General features: G+C 38.9%; 1 long non-coding RNA gene across 5 annotated transcripts in view; it reads left to right on the top strand.

Annotated features, from left to right (window-relative positions):
• LOC106974249 (uncharacterized) overlaps positions 1-18,443 on the top strand; it is a 165,123-nt gene that overhangs the window by 136,493 nt on the left and 10,187 nt on the right. For 3 of the 5 annotated variants that reach the window (XR_008295111.1, XR_008295114.1, XR_008295112.1), the window contains 4 exons: positions 7,336-7,437; positions 8,467-8,559; positions 9,661-9,954; positions 10,638-10,707. This is a non-coding gene — a long non-coding RNA (uncharacterized LOC106974249). Of the gene's footprint in view, positions 1-843; positions 1,060-7,335; positions 7,438-8,466; positions 8,560-9,660; positions 9,955-10,637; positions 10,708-18,443 lie in introns of all 5 variants that reach the window. The other 2 variants (XR_008295113.1, XR_008295115.1) reach the window with 1 other exon arrangement.

Here is an 18,443-nt window from a genome sequence, read left to right as displayed (position 1 = left end):
CAGTTTCCATTGATTTATTCTATTCCCTCATTTGGTATTCTAATTTCATCTGTTCATTTATCCATCCGTTCACTCCAGTGCTCTTTTGTATTGAATCCTGACCATATATGAGTCCATATTCTGTAATTAATTATTGGTAAGCTGTGAGTTTACAAAACATTTCTAAACCTTTGCACCGAGGCACTCTTCTGATGTAATACATATGGGCAAAAGGATTAACATTCTTATGTTAAAGTGTGAGTATAAAATGTTGCTGTTTACCCTAGAGGTGCAGCAGAAAAGCTCTTGCATGATGTCTGACCCATTTTGAAACACAAGGAATAGGCCGAGTCATTCTGCTCAGTCATGAGGCCATAAGGCCAGGCCCTTCCTGAATGTCGCCTGACCTGAAGGGCAGCGTGACTCAGTGTTGGCTGATCTCTGCTCCTCCAAGGGTGATTCCCCAGCTTGAGGCAGAACGGAGGGGAGACCAGCTTCAAAGCCTTTCTCAGCCTGTGGAAAAGCACAGTCTGGAGCGGGGCGGCTGCCAAATCCACCACATGAATGTTCATTTTGCTTGGCTTGTGGTCAAGCAACAGAAAAAAAAAAACAGGTTAGGAGTGAGTAATGGGTTACCCTGGCTCTTGGAGTTCATTAGCAGACAGAGAGAGATCTGGTCTGCTGTGCAGGCCAGGCTTCTAAGTTGTGGATCTGTTTTCCAGGCCAATTTATGATCCTAAGCAAGGATACTTTATTGATTTCTATCTGAAATAAATCTAATGGAATGGTTTTAAACAGGCCCTTGATTCTTTCCTTTGTGACATTGAAAGATCACTTAATTACTATTCAACTGCTGTGTCACAGGCTGGCCATCTCTCCTGTGGGCTAAAATGGACAGACATTTGAGATGGCTGAAGAGCCCAAGATGGTGTTATTAATTTCATTAGTGGTAGCAGCAGCAACAGTAGTCACAGTGATAAAGAAGTGCAAGGCGGCACAAATGAAAGATGCCTGGGAAGAGGCTCCATCTAGAAGTGCCCAAACTCACCAACACTGTGTATTTTCAGTTAGACAGTCCAGGTGAGTTCTCAGCTGGCTTACTTTTGCTGCCCCTTTTAAAGAAATCTGGCCTGGTGTTAACTCTAAGCTGCCCACTTTTTCCTATACTCCCTCTCTATGCAAATATAAACTTAGCCAGGGTAATAATAATTGTCCTCCTAAAATATATGTAGTGTAAGAGGTACCCCTGCGTGGCTGAAGCAGGATAGTGAAAACATGGAATTGAGTCTTGAGCCTGCTAAAACTCTGTACTAACCCTTGTGCTAAGACAGTGAGGTCTGGAGAGTTCTATTATCAGGAGGGTAGAAATCAGAAGCTCTCAAAAGCTCTCAAAAGATTCTCTGGGGAAAGAGAATTACTTAGAAAATAAACTATATGTGCTTGGCGGGAACAGTGAAGTCCCAGAAGAATGAATGAATCAGTGTCAAGGGAGGAGCAGGAGTGGAATGAGAGAGAAGAGTGGCTTCTCTTAGACCTTTCTGAGTGCCCAGGAAGAAGAGCTCTTTCAGAGAATTTTTTGGGACCAGAGTGAAAAGGAAAACCAAAACTTACAGACTTGGGGCCCAGAGAAGAGGCACTTGGCTTCCACAGTGAGCAGGTGGTTAAATGAAACAGCTCTGGCATCTGCATGAAAATAACAGTGAAGGTGGATTAGTAAGGCAAATCTTCCCTGACAAACCCTCCCCTTTCCTTTCTTGGCTTCCTTTCCTTCCCCTTCCTTCCCTCACTCCTTAGAGGGCACCATACTTAACTGTAGTCATACAGTAGAGTATCTAGAGCTAATGCTCAAGGGTTCCATGGTCTGGGTTCAAATTCCAGCTGTGACTCCCAGATGTTGATTTCAAAAGACCATTGCCTGCTAAAGGGAACCAGAATTTCTTGGGGGAAATGGTTGATTTCAGGTATGGGGCATGGAAAGATGCTCTTGAAATGAGTTACTATGCCGGAAAGCAGGGAAGGGCTGAAAGAAGCATGAGGACGTGGCCAAAGGGTAAGGAACTGCCCTGGGCTCCATTTAGGAAGCCCAGTCTGGGAATATTTGAGCACTAAAAAAGTGGTGGTACTGAGTTATAATGTATTGATTAAAAAAAAAAAGAATCAAGTCCATACAATACTCTAAAGAGGAAGTGAGAGGTGGAAAGAGAAAGCTGTGTTTTCATAAAAGAATGACAGCTGATAAATTTAGAAGAAATGATAGAACTAGAAAAATCTCCATTTGGTAGCCAACAGTGTAATACATTATTCAGATAAGTGTCATTGATGGGTACTGAATGTCATTGAAAAAAACATTTATGAAGAACAGAAAGTATTTGGAAACATCATCCCACAGATCACTTAAATATTACAAAGGGGAAAAGGTACTTTTGCAATGAGATGTCTACTGGATACTACTTGAACCACAGGATCAAAATTAGCATGTCTAGTATTGGGCCAAACTGATATTAGGTACCAAGTTTGATATAAAATTAAATACATAATATCTATATAAAATTCTTGCCAAAATAAAGAAGTAATCAGCCAGATCCAAAATATAGTGCATTCTCGTAAACAACTGACCTAGATGCTTCAGAAAGGTCAATGTCATTTTTCCAAAGACACATGAAAAGATGCTCAACAGCACTCATCATCAGGGAAATGAAAAGCAAATGAGATATCACCTCACACCAGTCAGAATGGCTAGTATCAAAAATACAAGAAACAAGTGTTAGCAGGATGTGGAGAAAAAGGAACCATTGTGCACTGTTGGTGGGAGTGTAAATTGGTACAGCTACTGTGGAAAACAGTATGGAGCTTCCACAAAACATTAAAAACAGAATACCATATGATCCAGTAATTGTACTACTGGGTATTACCCAAAGGAAAGGAAAACACTAATTCAAAAAGGTATATGCAGCCTTATATTTACTGCAGTACTATTTACAATAGCCAAGATATGGAAGCAACCCAAATGTCCATCAACAGATAAATGGATAAAGATGTGGTACACACACACACACACACACACACACACACACACACACACACACTGGATATTACTCTGACATAAAAAGGATGGGATCTTGCCATTTGCAACAACATGGATGGACCTAGAAGGTATTAGGTTACATGAAGTAAGTCAGACAGAGAAAGACAAATACCGTAGGATTTACTTATGTGTGGGATCTAAAAAATCAAAACAAATGAATAAACAAGCAGAAACAGACTCCTAAATACAAAGAACAAACTGATGGTTGTGTCCAAGCTTCCAGTTATGGAATGAATAGGGGATGGAAGGTACAGCATAGGGAATATAGTCAATGATATTGTAATAAGGGTGTATGGTGACAGATGTAGCTATACTTGTGGAGCATAGCATAATGTAATCACTATGTTGTACACCTGAAACTAATGTACCATTGTGTGTCAACTATACTTCAGTAAAAAGTGAAGGTCATGAAAAATTAAGAAAAAAAAAAAAAGCAGGGGGCTATTCTAGATTAAAGGAAACTGAAACAGAAGAAACATGATAACCAAAAACAATGCTTAATCCTTGATTAGAACATAATTTGGGAAAATATCCCAGCTATCTAGGATATATTTTAGCCAATTGTAGATTATGAGACATATTATTGAATCAAAAATACATTTCCTGGGTGTTATAATGGTGCTGTGGTATGTAAGAGGATGTCTAAGAAGGTACATGATGATGTATTTAGGGATGAAATGTTAACAATTGGTGAATCCAGGTGAAGTGTCTAATTATAGTATTCTTTCATCTTTTCCATAGGCTTGAATTTTTTTTTAAATAAAAAATTGGAAGGAAAAAATGTTCTAACCTTGGGAAAGCTTTTAAACCTCACCAAGATTATCTCCTTTCCTGTAGTGATAGTAGAAACCTTATAGAATTGCCTTGCTAACTAGTATCACACTTGCTAAGAACATGTAGCAAGGATTTAATAAATATTCATTACATACTTCTCCCCCCTCTTCTGGATTACTAGAGGAGAATGTAAGTTACTAAGGACAGGGACTGTGTCTTTTTAATCTCTATCCCCCCAATACTTGGCACATGGTGGGGCTCAATAAATGTTTCTTGACTTAAGAAATGAAATAAAACTATGAATAAAATTGTATCAAAATTTTGGCTTTAAATGGAGGACGCCACAGTAACATTTGAAGAGAATGCACTGTAATATCATACTTAGTATATGACTTGTACCAGCAGATTATTATTCCCCTGTAATAGTTTCTTGTATTCCCCAAATGTCTGGTTGTGCATTTTAAAACTGTAAACAGAGGTTCTCAACTTTGGCATCCATAAGAATTAGCTGAAGGGCTTCTGAAAATACAGGTTCTGGGCCTCACCCCTAGAGTTTCTGACTCAGTGGATCTGGAGTGGGATATGAAAATTTGCATTTCTAACAAGTTCTCAAGTCATGCTGATGCTAATGCTGTTGGTGCAGAGGCTCTCTTTGAGAACCACTGTTGATGAGGAGCTCATAGAGCAGGGGGAGCCCAGAAAACACAAGGGAAATGCCTTAGCTCCCTAGGCAGACTTTTGCAGGAGAAGAACCCCCTTAATCTGCATCAATGGAATTTTTTAGAAAGTTATCCTAGAGATGAAAGGAGCTGGACCTTGTCATCCCATCAATACTCCCTGGTGTAAAATAATCTTTCCTCAACATTTAGACAATAACATTACATAGAGGAAGCATGGTTCGTAAGCATCTACAAAATGATTATATACGATATATATATATATATATATATATATATATATATATATATATATATGAATATATGACATGGTAATGATAAATATGATCACCATATATGGTATACTTTCATCATAAATGCATACACACATATTTGTAACTGTATATGTGAAATCTAACGTCTTCCTAGTCTGAGCCTTTATAAAGCAAAATAGGAACTAGAGAGAGAGAGAAAGAGAAAGAGAGAGAGAACCAACCTGACTACTTTGATATTTCCAAAGCAACAAGAGCATAACCACAATAGTAAATCCCCTGCATTAATATACATTTCAACAGAGAAAGAAAACCAGGGCCAGGGAAGTTAATAAATGATGTGGCCCCAATAGTAGCAAGACTGGAACAGAATGCCAGGTGACAACTAGGTCATACTGCCTTGCTACAGTTCCTGGAGGTTGATGGCTTTTTGGCTTCCTTTTCCAGGCCTCCTTCAGTGCATGGAATAGAAATGCTGCCCTACTTACTATTTTTTTTTCCCCAACCTGCAGAACTTTGAGCAGAGTTTATAGTTAAAATTTACATAATCCAGAAATTCGATTCTTGTTGAAAATGTGATGATGAGAATAATGGGATTTTGATTCAGAATTTTCTAAAGGAATAACCCTTATGAATTATAATACCTAGATTTACTATTCCTCAAAGGAAAGAAAATTACATTTTTGGAGCCTTCCAAGACAATTCTAACCTTAAGTTCTCTTTTCTTCCTTTTTGTGACAATGTCTTTTCTCTTTAAGTTTGGTCACCTGTGCATAGAGAACAGAGGGATGAAGAGTGTCTTTATAATTATAGATACAATCTCTAGAATATCCTTAAGCCTGTTGCTCCTGGTTGTCCTACGAAGAAAATGCCCTTGGCATCTCTTAAAAGAATCATGTGTGCCAATCTGCCTAGACATCTTATGTTCTTTTTTATGAGTCATAATCTTTATTTTCCAATACATTAGTATTTTCCAAGCAAATCTAATAAAAATAATGGAAAAGTAAATGAGAAATAGGAAAATCATTTCATTTTAAAGTGTGCACTTACCCTGACTGTTCTAATGAAAGGAAATGCCCCTTCCAAATCCCAGGAGTTCCTGAGAATGTGAACTATCCTCTATGGTATGTCTTTGGAATCCAGAGAAGCTGAGAGCTCCCAAGGCTGAGAGACTTATTAACTAGTTATATGGATTAAATGTATAGTCCTCTAAACCTTGCAATACAATTACAACTACAAACTACTTTTTCAGCCCCTTAATATGGCCACTTCACAGTAAGGATAACTGTAAGTAGACCAGCTCGCATGCTAATTTCATTACTTTTAGTGGCTCCCCATTGTGTATTGAATAGCAAATATTTATATGACCCTTGGTAAGTGCCAAGCACTGTTCCACAATAAACTCATTTAACTTCCACACATAAACTCATTTAACACTCACAACAGAACAGAGAGGTTAAGTAACTTGCCCAGGGTCACCTAGAGTCAGGACTCACACTCATAAAGTCTGGCTTTAGGTCCCATGCTCTTCATTGCTACTCAATATGAAGGGAAGGTCTGTGGATTTGGTTTTTACTTCTAACCTTGACTTTCACTGAACCTCAAGTACCTGCTGCTGCAGTCATATGGATTTACTTATTCTGGCCCACAGCAATCATGACACAGAGTCTAGGACCTATTGCTGCAACTTGAAGGGACAAGTGTTCTTGCTTCCTTGCATATACATCACTCTGTCAAAGTCCTGCTCTTTCTTGAGAGCTCAGATAAAGTCCTATCTTTTCTCTCCAGATTCTTTCCAGATTCTTCAGGCAGCAGTGTTTCACATTTCTTACAGTCCAGAGCATTATTGTTAGGACCACTGTTAACTGCACCTGTTGCAATTGTTTATATTTCTGTCTTCCTGAATAAGTGCAGTAAATAGTGAGATCCTAGGGGACAGGGTCTTTTCTTTTCTACCTCTATAGCCCACTCAATACCAAATTGAAAGCAAATGTGTATGAATGTTCAGTACATAATTATTTACATTTCTCATGCAGAGTCTCTATGTGCATATAGCTATTTGCTTCTGATTGTGTGTAGTTACTAGTCTGGATATGTGTGCTTTTAACAATGAGGTGGAGATGCAGACGAAATATCAAGTATAGTCTCACATCCAATGTGGAGGCTAAGGAGTGCTCCATGGATCATCATCTTTGTCTCAACATAACTACTGAAACAATGAAAAAATTTAAATAATTCTTGGGAAATCCTATAGTGCTTCCTGGGCACACTAATCATTGGTGCTTTCCTTGGGCTACCTTCTGCAGTTGTGTGTATGTCATGTTTCCCCTTGTGATCTCCTTGGACAGGGCTGAGTCATTTCTTTGTATTGACTATGTCTAAAATGACAAGTGCTTTAAAATATAAATATGTGATATTGATGGTAGTGATAATGTCAAGATGGTATCGCCAAACACTGGAACATTGTATCTGTAAGATTACTTATACTTATGAAATTAATACATACCCTTAGATGGGGACTTAGAGATTATCTTACTCTAACTTATTCTTACCATTATTTCACTGGCAGGGAATCTGATATGTTGAAGAGTTAAGGCATTGCCAGTGGTCTGGAGGCTGAGTCGTGATAGAGCTGAGATTCAAACCCAGGCATTTTGCTTCATTGCTCACGGTACTTGTGCTCATCCACATGATAAAATCTGGGCCTTTGGAAGGAAATAAGGGGTTCTTTTTAAAATGCATTTAATTACATAGACTAACTGACACATTCAAGGAACTATGAAATAAAGGTTTTTTGATAGCCCCCGCTGCCGCCCCTGAATTACCTTTCATTCAGCTTGCTACCAAAAATCTTTGGTAAATTCATCAGTCCATTCCCTGCCTAAGTTGTATATTCTGAACTTTACTGAATCTTACTTCAATAATTTAGAATCTCTTAATGCCTTGGGCTCATATCAACAATTTCTGCCCAGCGGTGTAATGGAATTGGTTTAGGATGATGAGCTAAATTTTATCTTACTCTATGGAACACCTTAAGGATTAAAATTAATCATGGTTGTTTGGTCACTATTTAATTATTGTTCCCACACATTGGTAGCAGAGAATTGGGGGGATGGGATAGGAAGAATCATTTAATTCAAAATTCTAATTAATTGAATTCTGACTAGCTTAAATATTGGAATTTTTCTATAATTTGTTTATTGAAGAGTAATCCCAGATACAGATGCATGCAAAGTAGAATAAATATATGTGAAATTTGGTAGAAAGAGCAGAGGTTTTGGAGTCCCACAGCCCTGACTTTGCATCTCAGCTCTACACTGTGTGTGAGATGTAGGACTAGTTATTTAACTTTTTTGAATCTCATTTTCTTTCCTGTAAAATGGAGATAGTAAGTATCTCATTGAGGTGTCATGCAGATTAAATAAAATGCTCAATTCATGCTAGGCATTCTATAAATTGTAGTTTCCTTCCCTAAATCCTTCACTCCCTGTCTTCCCCGTAAAATAGAAGGTAGATTTATAATGTAATGTCACATACTGTAAATAATGGTAAAAGATATAATGTTGATTTTGTATATAACTGATGGCTCAACTAGAATGCTAGATTAAATTGCTTTAAAATTTTTTAAGGGATTAGGAAGACTCAGACATTTTATAGATAAGACAAAATGTTAATGGGGTATCTTCTTTGGTTCCATTAGTGTTGTCATCTTGACTACAAATGAGGAATCTTGCAGAAGGGGAGATCATGAACAAAGTTGGTAGTTTTTGAGAAGCTGCCCTTGAAGACATGTGTGAGTTGTCTGAAGTTTCAAAGCAATTGGTTATATTTTATATATTCATATATAAACTAATATATTAGTTTATATATAATAATTTTATATATTACATATAATGTATTATATATTTTATTATATATATAAATTAATTAATAATAAAATAAAGAAATAAGAATAACTACGTATGATTATATATTATATATGTTTTATATATAATATATGATGTATTTTATATATATATTTTATATATAATATATTTTATATATATAATATATAATTTTATTTTACAATACATATTTATATTATATATTTTATATATATCTTTTATATATAATTTATATGTATGTTTATATATAAAATATATTTTATAGATATTTTATATTATATATAATTTATATATTTTATATAATATATATAATTTATATGTTTTATAATAATAAACATGTAATATAATAATATGTAATAATATGTAATATAATAATATGTATAATTTATGTTTTCTTTTTGTTTTTTTAATTTTTTTTTTTCCATTTTTTATTTACTTTTGGGACAGAGAGAGACAGAGCATGAACGGGGGAGGGGCAGAGAGAGAGGGAGACACAGAATCGGAAACAGGCTCCAGGCTCCGAGCCATCAGCCCAGAGCCTGACGCGGGGCTAGAACTCACGGACCGCGAGATCGTGACCTGGCTGAAGTCGGACGCTTAACCGACTGCGCCACCCAGGCGCCCCAATGTTTTATATGTAATATATTTTATTATGCTTGATATATAATATATACTATTTTATACATAATATATTTTTTACTTTTTATGTATTTATATAATCATATAATTTATATTTTAAATAAATATATATTATAGATGATCTATTATTTTATATACTAATATTTATATACTAATATAGTTTATATGCTAATATTTATATACTAATATAATTTAATATATATTATTATATTAGTTTATATACTAATAAATATATAATAATTTATATATTATAAAGTAATATATTTATATATTGTAACATAATACATAAAATATATATTACAAATATTTATATAAATATATATTTTTTATATATTTTACTAGTATATCTTTACTAATATACTCATATACAGCTATCCTGTCTTGCTGTGATCCCCCTCCCCCAACTTCTTGAGTTGCTTCTCTCTGGGGAGATATTAAAAGGAGCAGAATTCCAGCTTGGGAGAGAAGTGTAGCCCTCAGCAGCAGCCTGCTCTGTCCTGGACCAGCTAAGTGGATTCCTCTTTGGGACAGAGAGAAGTCCGGTTTCTATGACAATCCATGGCCGTTCTGCCAAGACTGCCAGCCAGGGTGCCTGGCAGTGCTAATTGCTATGCAGACATCCGTTCATTAGACTTTGACCTAGAATTACTATCATCTTTCACAAGGTAGGCAATGAATCATTGTTTTTGGCCCTTGCTTTGTCTCCTTCAGCCTAAGTTTGATTTGGATCAGAAATGCAGTCTCTATAGGTCATTACCCATCTCAGCCAGGAAGGTTCCTGAGGTGTAATTTTGATAAGGTTTTTTTTTGGAACAGGGTATTAGCTAATAGTCTAAGAGCTCAGAGGGAATTGGTTGTAACCCAGCTCTGCCACTCAATGGCTCTGAGATCTTGGACAAACTATTTGAGTCCTTTAAGCCAGTTATTTCATCTGTAAAAAGGGGTAACAATATTTTCATCCTCACAGGATTAGGATTGCCATGAGATATGGGCAGGGATGAGGCGGGAAGAGACTCTAATGCCTGTGCTGGCATCTGGAAGGAGAACATGCAACTAAATGACCGGATACCTGGATGGCTGGCACCTGCATCCCAATGCTTGCAGCCAGCCACCATCTAGACCCAATAGTTCTCCATTGGGTTCTCCTCATCCTTAGTAATTCAGTGTATTTCCCTTCACCTATTTCCCTTCCCACGTTTGAGACTACTGAAAAGCTATGAAGAAACCTAGGACAACCATGTAGCAATGTGAATTCACAAGTTTTGTTACTTCTCTCAGTAACCAATAAACAGGATTCATTTGGTGTTTTTTATATAATTCTCATTTTATACTCTAATCTTACTCTTAGAATTCTGGAGAGAACTACAGATGCTGAGTGCTTTACTTTGGTTAGCCTAAGATAAAATACCCAGGAGGAGGTAAGTTCAGGTGCATCCTACCTAAAGAAGTAAAACCGATGACCAAGAATAAATATTTATTGAGAATCTAATATGTACTGGATACTCTGGCCATCGAGACTGTAATATAAAGACTGGAGCTGTGGAACATGACCTTCTATCAAGGTCACATAACAGTTGCAGAGAACTAGGGTGGGTTTGAATCCCAGATCTGTGATGTCACCTCTCTGAGATTAATGTTTGTAATCTGCAAAATTAGGCAAAGCCTCTAATGCTAGGCACGGGGTCTGGGACTCCTAGTAAATAATAGCATTTATTTTCCCATCCATGCACCAAAAGTGAACATTGGTATGGAGTCCATGTATGAAGCCACTGGAAATGAGTGCTGAAGTTCTTCCAGAAAACATTTTAGAATGAGGTGGGAATTCAGCAACACTAATTTACCATGGACCACTTTCAGAAGGGTTGTGTGATGGCAGAACAATTTCCAAGTGGGATTTCGCTCATGTGAAAACAACTGCATGTGAACAGAGGAAAAAAAAAGTTTCTGTATTTTGAAAAATGTAGTGGTAATACTTAAATGAAGATTAATTTTTTTCCCTGTGGCTACACTGTGACTTTGAATGAAACCAATTAATTCCCACTGTGTGCAGCTAAACATCATTGTCTCACTGATGCTGGAGCCAACGCTGCCCCAACCATGACTCACTGGGAGCACTTGTTTAAGTGGAAGAATTCTGCCTTTCTGCATTGTTAGCTGTCCCAACCTTTGATTTTTCTCTGTGAACATGGGTCCTAGTCTCTGCTAAACAGGGGCATTTTTTCTTGTCACAATACCCAAACTACCTACATGTGAGGTATATTTTTTTCTCCAGATGCATTAAAAAAAAACCCCACGATTTTTAGTCCTTTCCCTCATCCCCACTTTTTTCTGCTGTAGCTCTCCGCCTCTCATACAAGGGACCAGAGCCCAGCCCCTACGAGTGCTGGGCAGGCAGCAAAGTCTCAACATGCTGCTGGTGTGGGAGGGGATTCTGTGTGAGCAAGCTGGCTGCCACATCTGGGGGAGGCCCGAGTGATGAAAGATGGCAGCTGAGATGATGGGAGAGGAGTCAGTTTCCGGGAGGCAGGGGAAGGCTCCTCTCTTATTCCCCTCGCCTAGATCCAAATACCATTTGTGTGAATCAGCTGCCACTTGGCCTCAAGGGACTTTGCTGCCAGATGCTCACTCCCCTTCCCCCTTCTTGAAGCGAGAGCCAAATCCCCTCCTGACCTCTCCACCTGCAGTAGATATCTTCTAGGGCCACTTGACTGTCGCAGGGCGTTCAGGGTACAGCAGCAGGCTTTTCTCTCATGCAGAATGTTATAGGGCTTTGAAAGTAACAATGAAGGGGCTGGAGTTGCTCTGAGTCACATCAGTGAGCATCTTTGTGGGCACGTTCTCTAACATCGCTGAGCATTTACTGTGTGTGGGACTCTGTGCTAACTCCTGGATATGCATCATCTCATTTACCTTCACAACAACCCTAGGAGATACCTACTAATATGCCTACTATAAAGTCCTTTGGACTTTATAGTGGTGGCAGGAAAGGCAGGGTTTATTTTATTTTATTTTTTTTTCAATATATGAAATTTATTGTCAAGTTGGTTTCCATACAACACCCAGTGCTCATCCCAAAAGGTGCCCTCCTCAATACCCGTCACCCACCCTCCCCTCCCTCCCACCCCCCATCAACCCTCAGCTTGTTCTCAGTTTTTAAGAGTCTCTTATGCTTTGGCTGTCTCCCACTCTAACCTCTTTTTTTTTTCCTTCCCCTCCCCCATGGGTCTCTGTTAAGTTTCTCAGGATCCACATAAGAGTGAAACCATATGGTATCTGTCTTTCTCTGTATGGCTTATTTCACTTAGCATCACACTCTCCAGTTCCATCCACGTTGCTACAAAGGGCCATATTTCGTTCTTTCTCATTGCCATATAGTACTCCATTGTGTATATAAACCACAATTTCTTTATCCACTCGTCAGTTGATTGACATTTAGGCTCTTTCCATAATTTGGCTATTGTTGAGAGTGCTGCTATAAACATTGGGGTACAAGTGCCCCTATGCATCAGCCCTCCTGTATCCCTTGGGTAAATTCCTAGCAGTGCTATTGCTGGGTCATAGGGTAGGTCTATTTTTAATTTTCTGAGGAACCTCCACACTGCTAGGAAAGGCAGGGTTTAAACTCCAGGTCCACTGTGCTGTATTACTTCCCTTTATAGAGAAAAAATCTAGAATGTGAGGTGCGAGGAAATCTTGCTGTTTGTAAGCCTGAACATGTGGGTTGTGGAGGAACCAGAAAAGTCCTAAGGTTGGAATCTCTCCTAGCCACTGGAGGGCAACAGCAGTGATGCAGAAGAGCCCCCCTGACCCACCCAAGGCGCCTGCATTTGCCTTAGAACTCTGCCATTCTCTGGGAAAATTGCCAGTGGGGATACCATGTCAGAAATGACAGGAAGGTTCCAGTAGCCCTCAGCGGCTGCTTCTTGCTGCAGCAAATACTGCCATGCGTCCTCTGGTTGCTGTGGGTGGCTGCTCCAGGGTACTCTGCCTCAGCCATCTGATATTGTCCTGAATAATTCCAGAATGCCACTTTGGTGAATGGACTCCACCTTATTGCTGCTGCCCTTACCTTGGTCTCAGTGGTGACTCAGCTGGTCCATGGTATTGCCCTCCCCACATGCCTGCTGTGGTTTGCCCATAATGCTTCTCAAAGCCTGGATTAGCACCCGAGAGAACCTCTGTTAGCACATGTTTGCAGAACTTTCCATTCCACACCCAGTCCTTACCATCTGCCTCCTTCTCCTCTCAAACCATTTTGAAGCAACTCGGAAATTCTAATGAACTTTGCAAAAAGCTATAAACTTGGTGTCTTTGTCCCAAAGACTTGACAGTCTTTCCCTTGCGGTTGCCTTTCTGACCATTAAACTAGAATCACAAGATTACAGAGATGCATGGGCTACAATGTATGATTTAGGATTGTTTGGTTGCAAAGAACCTAAACCTGGCTAATGTAACACCATGAATACTCTAGAGAGGGACTGTCTGGAGAGAAAGGGAGAGGGAGTAGGAAGGGAGAGGGAAGGAGAAAACTCCAACCAGTGCTATTTTCTATTATTCTACTAGATACTTAGTTTTCAGAAAGGAGACTGGTCTGTCACATACCCTTGGTAGGAGACCTTTGTTGACCATCCACCAAGACCATGTGCTATGGGATATAGGACATGCACTAAAGGAGTCTTTAGATGAAAGGGAGGTGAATGCCGCCCAGGCACAAATGTCCACCAAAGGCAAGTGGAGATACCTTGATCTCTTTCCAAAGCATTTCTAAACGTTACTGTGAAAACTTTCCCTAGCTTTAGTTTCTTCGTAACCTAGGGTTCAACTTTTTGGTAGTAAAAATAAACAAGTTTCTCTAAGAATAAAACTTGCTAAGAATAAAACTTGAATTATGGCTTTAACTCAAAATTTAATATTTGACCTTTTCAAGATTGCTGGTGGCATTTATGAGCATAACTGAATAGGGACATGTCAGAACCTGTGTGCTCCAGAGCTGCCTGCATAAGTTTTTTGTATCCTGTTAGTTTAGACAGCTTGAAGATGCTTAGACAGACATGCTTGATGTTGAATTTCTCCATCTATCATGAGTGCCCACGCACATGCTCACTGTTTGCATTAGTAATTTTGCCTTGGGCAAGTATGGCCTTATGCTAAAAAAAAAAAAAAAAAAAAAAAAACCAAACAAAAAAAAACCAAAAAAAAAAAACCCAACCTATTAGAGGACTGCCCTTCCTGGAGTCTCTCCCAGGATCTTGGCTGTGGGCCTCTCCAGCTCTGTTATCAATTCCCCTATGTTCCCGAGTTAGTTAACAAAGGTCTTTTTAACAGTTGGTTTGTTCAGCTTTCTTCCTCTAAGAAGCCAGGCGTAGTGAGGTCTTACAGTCTGCAGTTTGCTGGCTCCTCTGAAAGGGCTGTGGAAACTCGTTCTAACACAATTCATTAGAAAATGAAATTAAGCATAAATCTTGAATTCTATTAAGAAGTCTCATTAGCAAGATGTCAAAAGAATCTCATTCTACGGTGGTTTTACCTGTCAGGCATGAGCTTTGAGGACAACCTTCTTGTGAGTCTTCAGATTCCTCTGCAGACCTTTTTACAGTCTGGCCCTGTCTTCTGCCCTCATTTCTAACCACTAGCTTCACACAATCCTTTCTGCTCACTTCATACACACAGTATTTCTGTCCCTCCACAAAACTTATTGGTCTCTGACCTTCTTGTACATCCTTAGGCCGCTGAGTTTTTGTATATGTTATTTTATTCTTTTTTATTTTTATTTTTATTTGAGAGAGAGAGAGAGAGAGAGAGAGAGAGAGAGAGAGAGAATCTTAACTCAATCCCAGGACTCTGGGATCATGACCTGAACTAAAATCAAGAGTTGGACACTCAACCAACTGAGCCACCCAGGCACCCCACTGTTTTATTCCTTTAATGCCCATCCATCTGCTTTCCCACTAAGTGCACACCTTCTTCTCTTCCCACCTCTTCACCCATCACTCCACCCCCAACCGCATCACCCACCTCTGCCCCAGGAGCTGCTTGCTCCCTTCTTCTGTGCCTCTGTACCAATCTGAATCTACCTCTACCCTGACACTCCTTTGTTCATAATCATGCTTTTGGGTTGTCTCCTCCACTAGACAATGAGCCTGGGCACATGGCACATGTTCAGTAACTCCGAATGCTCACAGTGGGAAAGCATTTAGGCAAAATACAGTCAACATAAATTAGTAGAAGTCATGAATGGTCCAAAGTGATTGTCAGAACCCAAAGCTAGTGACAACAGTATTTGAAATGAGATGTCTTGACTCAGGAGCTTGATGTGTCCTGTATTTTTTTTCCCCTTTGGTAATAAGTAGTATTTATTAAGAGCTCCTTTGCAGGAGCTGTGTTTGGAGGCTGAGAAACGAATGGAAAGAAGCCCCAGCTGTTGGTGCTATAAAACTCATGTCCGTGATGGCCACAATCAAAATGTACTATTAAAGAAAGTGAACAACATATTGTGCTTCCCACTTCGCTGCTGGAGCTAACCCTTCACTCTGTGGTTTACGACTCTGCTCTAGGAAAGGAAAGAGCATCCCTAAAAACTTGTTAGAGATAGCCGGTTTCGTGAGAATGCAGATGGTTTTTTATCTTCGATTTAAATCTTGGAAACTGCTTCTTGAAGTTTTTTGGAAAACCTTAGCTTCAGCTGGCAAAAGTTTTAGTACCCTAAAGGGAGAAGAGGAAGAGCGAGGTTTGGATTTAATGTAGCACAAAGGAATTCAGAGTCCTCTTTATCTCTGATTCTGACATTTCTGCGTGTAACTTACATGGCATCCTCACTTTAAAATGTAATCACTTTAAAAGCACTAAACCATCCCATTTGAAAATAATCACAAAATAGTCACAAAGTAAAAAAGCATTCATACTTTCTTTATTCAAAGGCAGATTTTTGTATAGGTGGAATGTCTATGTCCCTCATTAAGTCAGATAATACCAGTTCAACATTCTCCCTCCTGCAGCCCACTGTTTCATGGTCTTTGAGGTCCGAGATTTCCTTAGGATGCTTGAAAGTTCCAGAGAGCTTATTTCCTCTTGACCTATTCTAAGTCAATCTAATATATCCCTAAGTCAACTAGGGTCAAACTCTTCCATGGGTTTCCATTTGGGTGCAAAAAATTCCCATTTCCAGCAAGTATTTTGTGAGTAAAAGAAGGTTTTGTGATATATCACCTAATCCCATTGGCTCTGCCCTAAGACTTTTAATCATTCTCCCTCTGTTAGTTCTTTTCTCCCCAAACTTTGTCCTTTAGGGTGTTGGCTTCTACTTCAAATGGGCTTATCAAGAAATCTTCTCAAAAAACAGTGGGGCTTGCCTCAGTACTGCCCAGAAGAGGCACTTGCCTTAGGCCCTGTGCTTAACAGGCCCATCCTGGCCCTTCTGTGGCTGCATTCCACATGAAGGGCAGGAAGTTATGGGGGGGGGGGGGGGGAGAAATGTGTCACTGGGGAATCTGCATCCCCTTCTTTTACACTGTGCTTCAGGTACCTAGGATCCCCAACTACCCTGCCAGAACTCCCTCTGGCTTGCTTCCAAAGGCCTGCATGGGCTCTTTGGCTCACGTCTTTTGTCTTCTCGAGGGCTGATGTGCTGCTGATATGCTCATTCCCAGGACTGGTGGATGGTCAGGGGTCAGCTGTGTGGGCAGACTTGTGGACAGAACTGAGATATCCATGCGAGTAAGGCCTCTGTGGAATGGCACAGAGCCAGGGGTGTGAGAAGAAGTGGGCCATAGGCTATGGGTCATGAACAGGGGCCAGGCCAGATCTCCTGGGCCTTCACATTTTGTTGAGAAACTCCAAATTGTCTGAGAGTTCTTAATTCTAACCTGGACTCCCAGATCATCAACAAAGTGCATTTATCAAGGTAGACGTGTAGAGTATATTTTATTCAACTGCTTGTTAGTCTGATTTATAACTTTTAAATATTTAGATATATGATGTGTGGCTTCTATTTGTACTTTTGCCCCAGGCTGGCCTGCTGTACTTAAAATATATTTTCCTTCTAGATGTTCAGACTGTAACAGTTTTTTCCCATCTCATGATATGTGGGTTTGCTTAAAGGAGGATACCCCCAGATTTAAAAGCCAGATGGAGTATTTATAAATAACCAGAGAATCTTGATACTGCTAAACTAATTGTGTTTCTAAACAACTTATTGAGACCTTCACATATAAGATACATTAAAAATACAAAATGCAACTACTGGTATATATCCTATTAAATGAATCAAGAGAGTTTATGAAATGAATAATTATATAAATTATTTATAGGTTATATAAATCTGAGAAAACTTTAATAGAGTGCTAAATGAAAAAAATAAGTTATACAATAGCATATAGAACAAAGTGGCACTTTTATTTTAAAAAAATGTGGCCCCTGGGTGGTTCAGTCGGTTAAATGTCCAACTTTGGATCAGGTCATGATTTCGCAGCTCATGAGTTCGAGCCCTGCATCAGACTCTGTGCTGACAGCTTGGAGCCTGGGGCCTGCTTCGGATTCTGTGTTTCCCCTTCTCTTTATGCGCCTCCCCTGCTGTCTTTCTCTCTCTCTCAAAAATAAATAAGCATTAAAAAAATATATTTTTTTTTACACAAAAAATAAAGAGTACATACCTAAATGGAATAGAAGGTCTTTGGATGGAATTCTTGGTTATTTTATATTTTGTATCTTTTGAACTCTTCTGCACTGATCATGTATTACTTTTGTAAAATAAAATTAAAATAACAGTACAGGAAGAAAATGCTTGAAAGCCAAGGTAGTAAAAGACATTGTTGGATTTCTTTCCCCTGTTGATTATATAACAATAAAATGGTTATATTTTGTTCTATGTTCCACTCAAGGAAATTTTTTCTTTTTTACAGGGTCAGATCTGTAGGGCCTGGGAGGTTCCTGCTGAGTTTATACAGTGTATGTTTAATTTAATTTCAATTTTACAGAGGGTCAAAGGATCAAGTCAACACACATTGATGCAATAAAGGAAGCTTTTCACTTTATCTGGACCTCCTGTGTTGAGATGTTTTCTGGCTTCTTTTAAATATAAAGAAGTTAGTGGACTCAGAATTTCACATATGATAAAAGATCATCAAGGTTTCCATTGCATTTTATTTATTTTGTGGTC

Source organism: Acinonyx jubatus, chromosome C1 (assembly GCF_027475565.1).
Source record: "Acinonyx jubatus isolate Ajub_Pintada_27869175 chromosome C1, VMU_Ajub_asm_v1.0, whole genome shotgun sequence".
Taxonomy (NCBI): Eukaryota; Metazoa; Chordata; class Mammalia; order Carnivora; family Felidae; genus Acinonyx; species Acinonyx jubatus.
The sequence above is the reverse complement of the archived record's forward strand: the minus strand, read 5'-3'. Positions and strand labels throughout refer to the sequence as shown.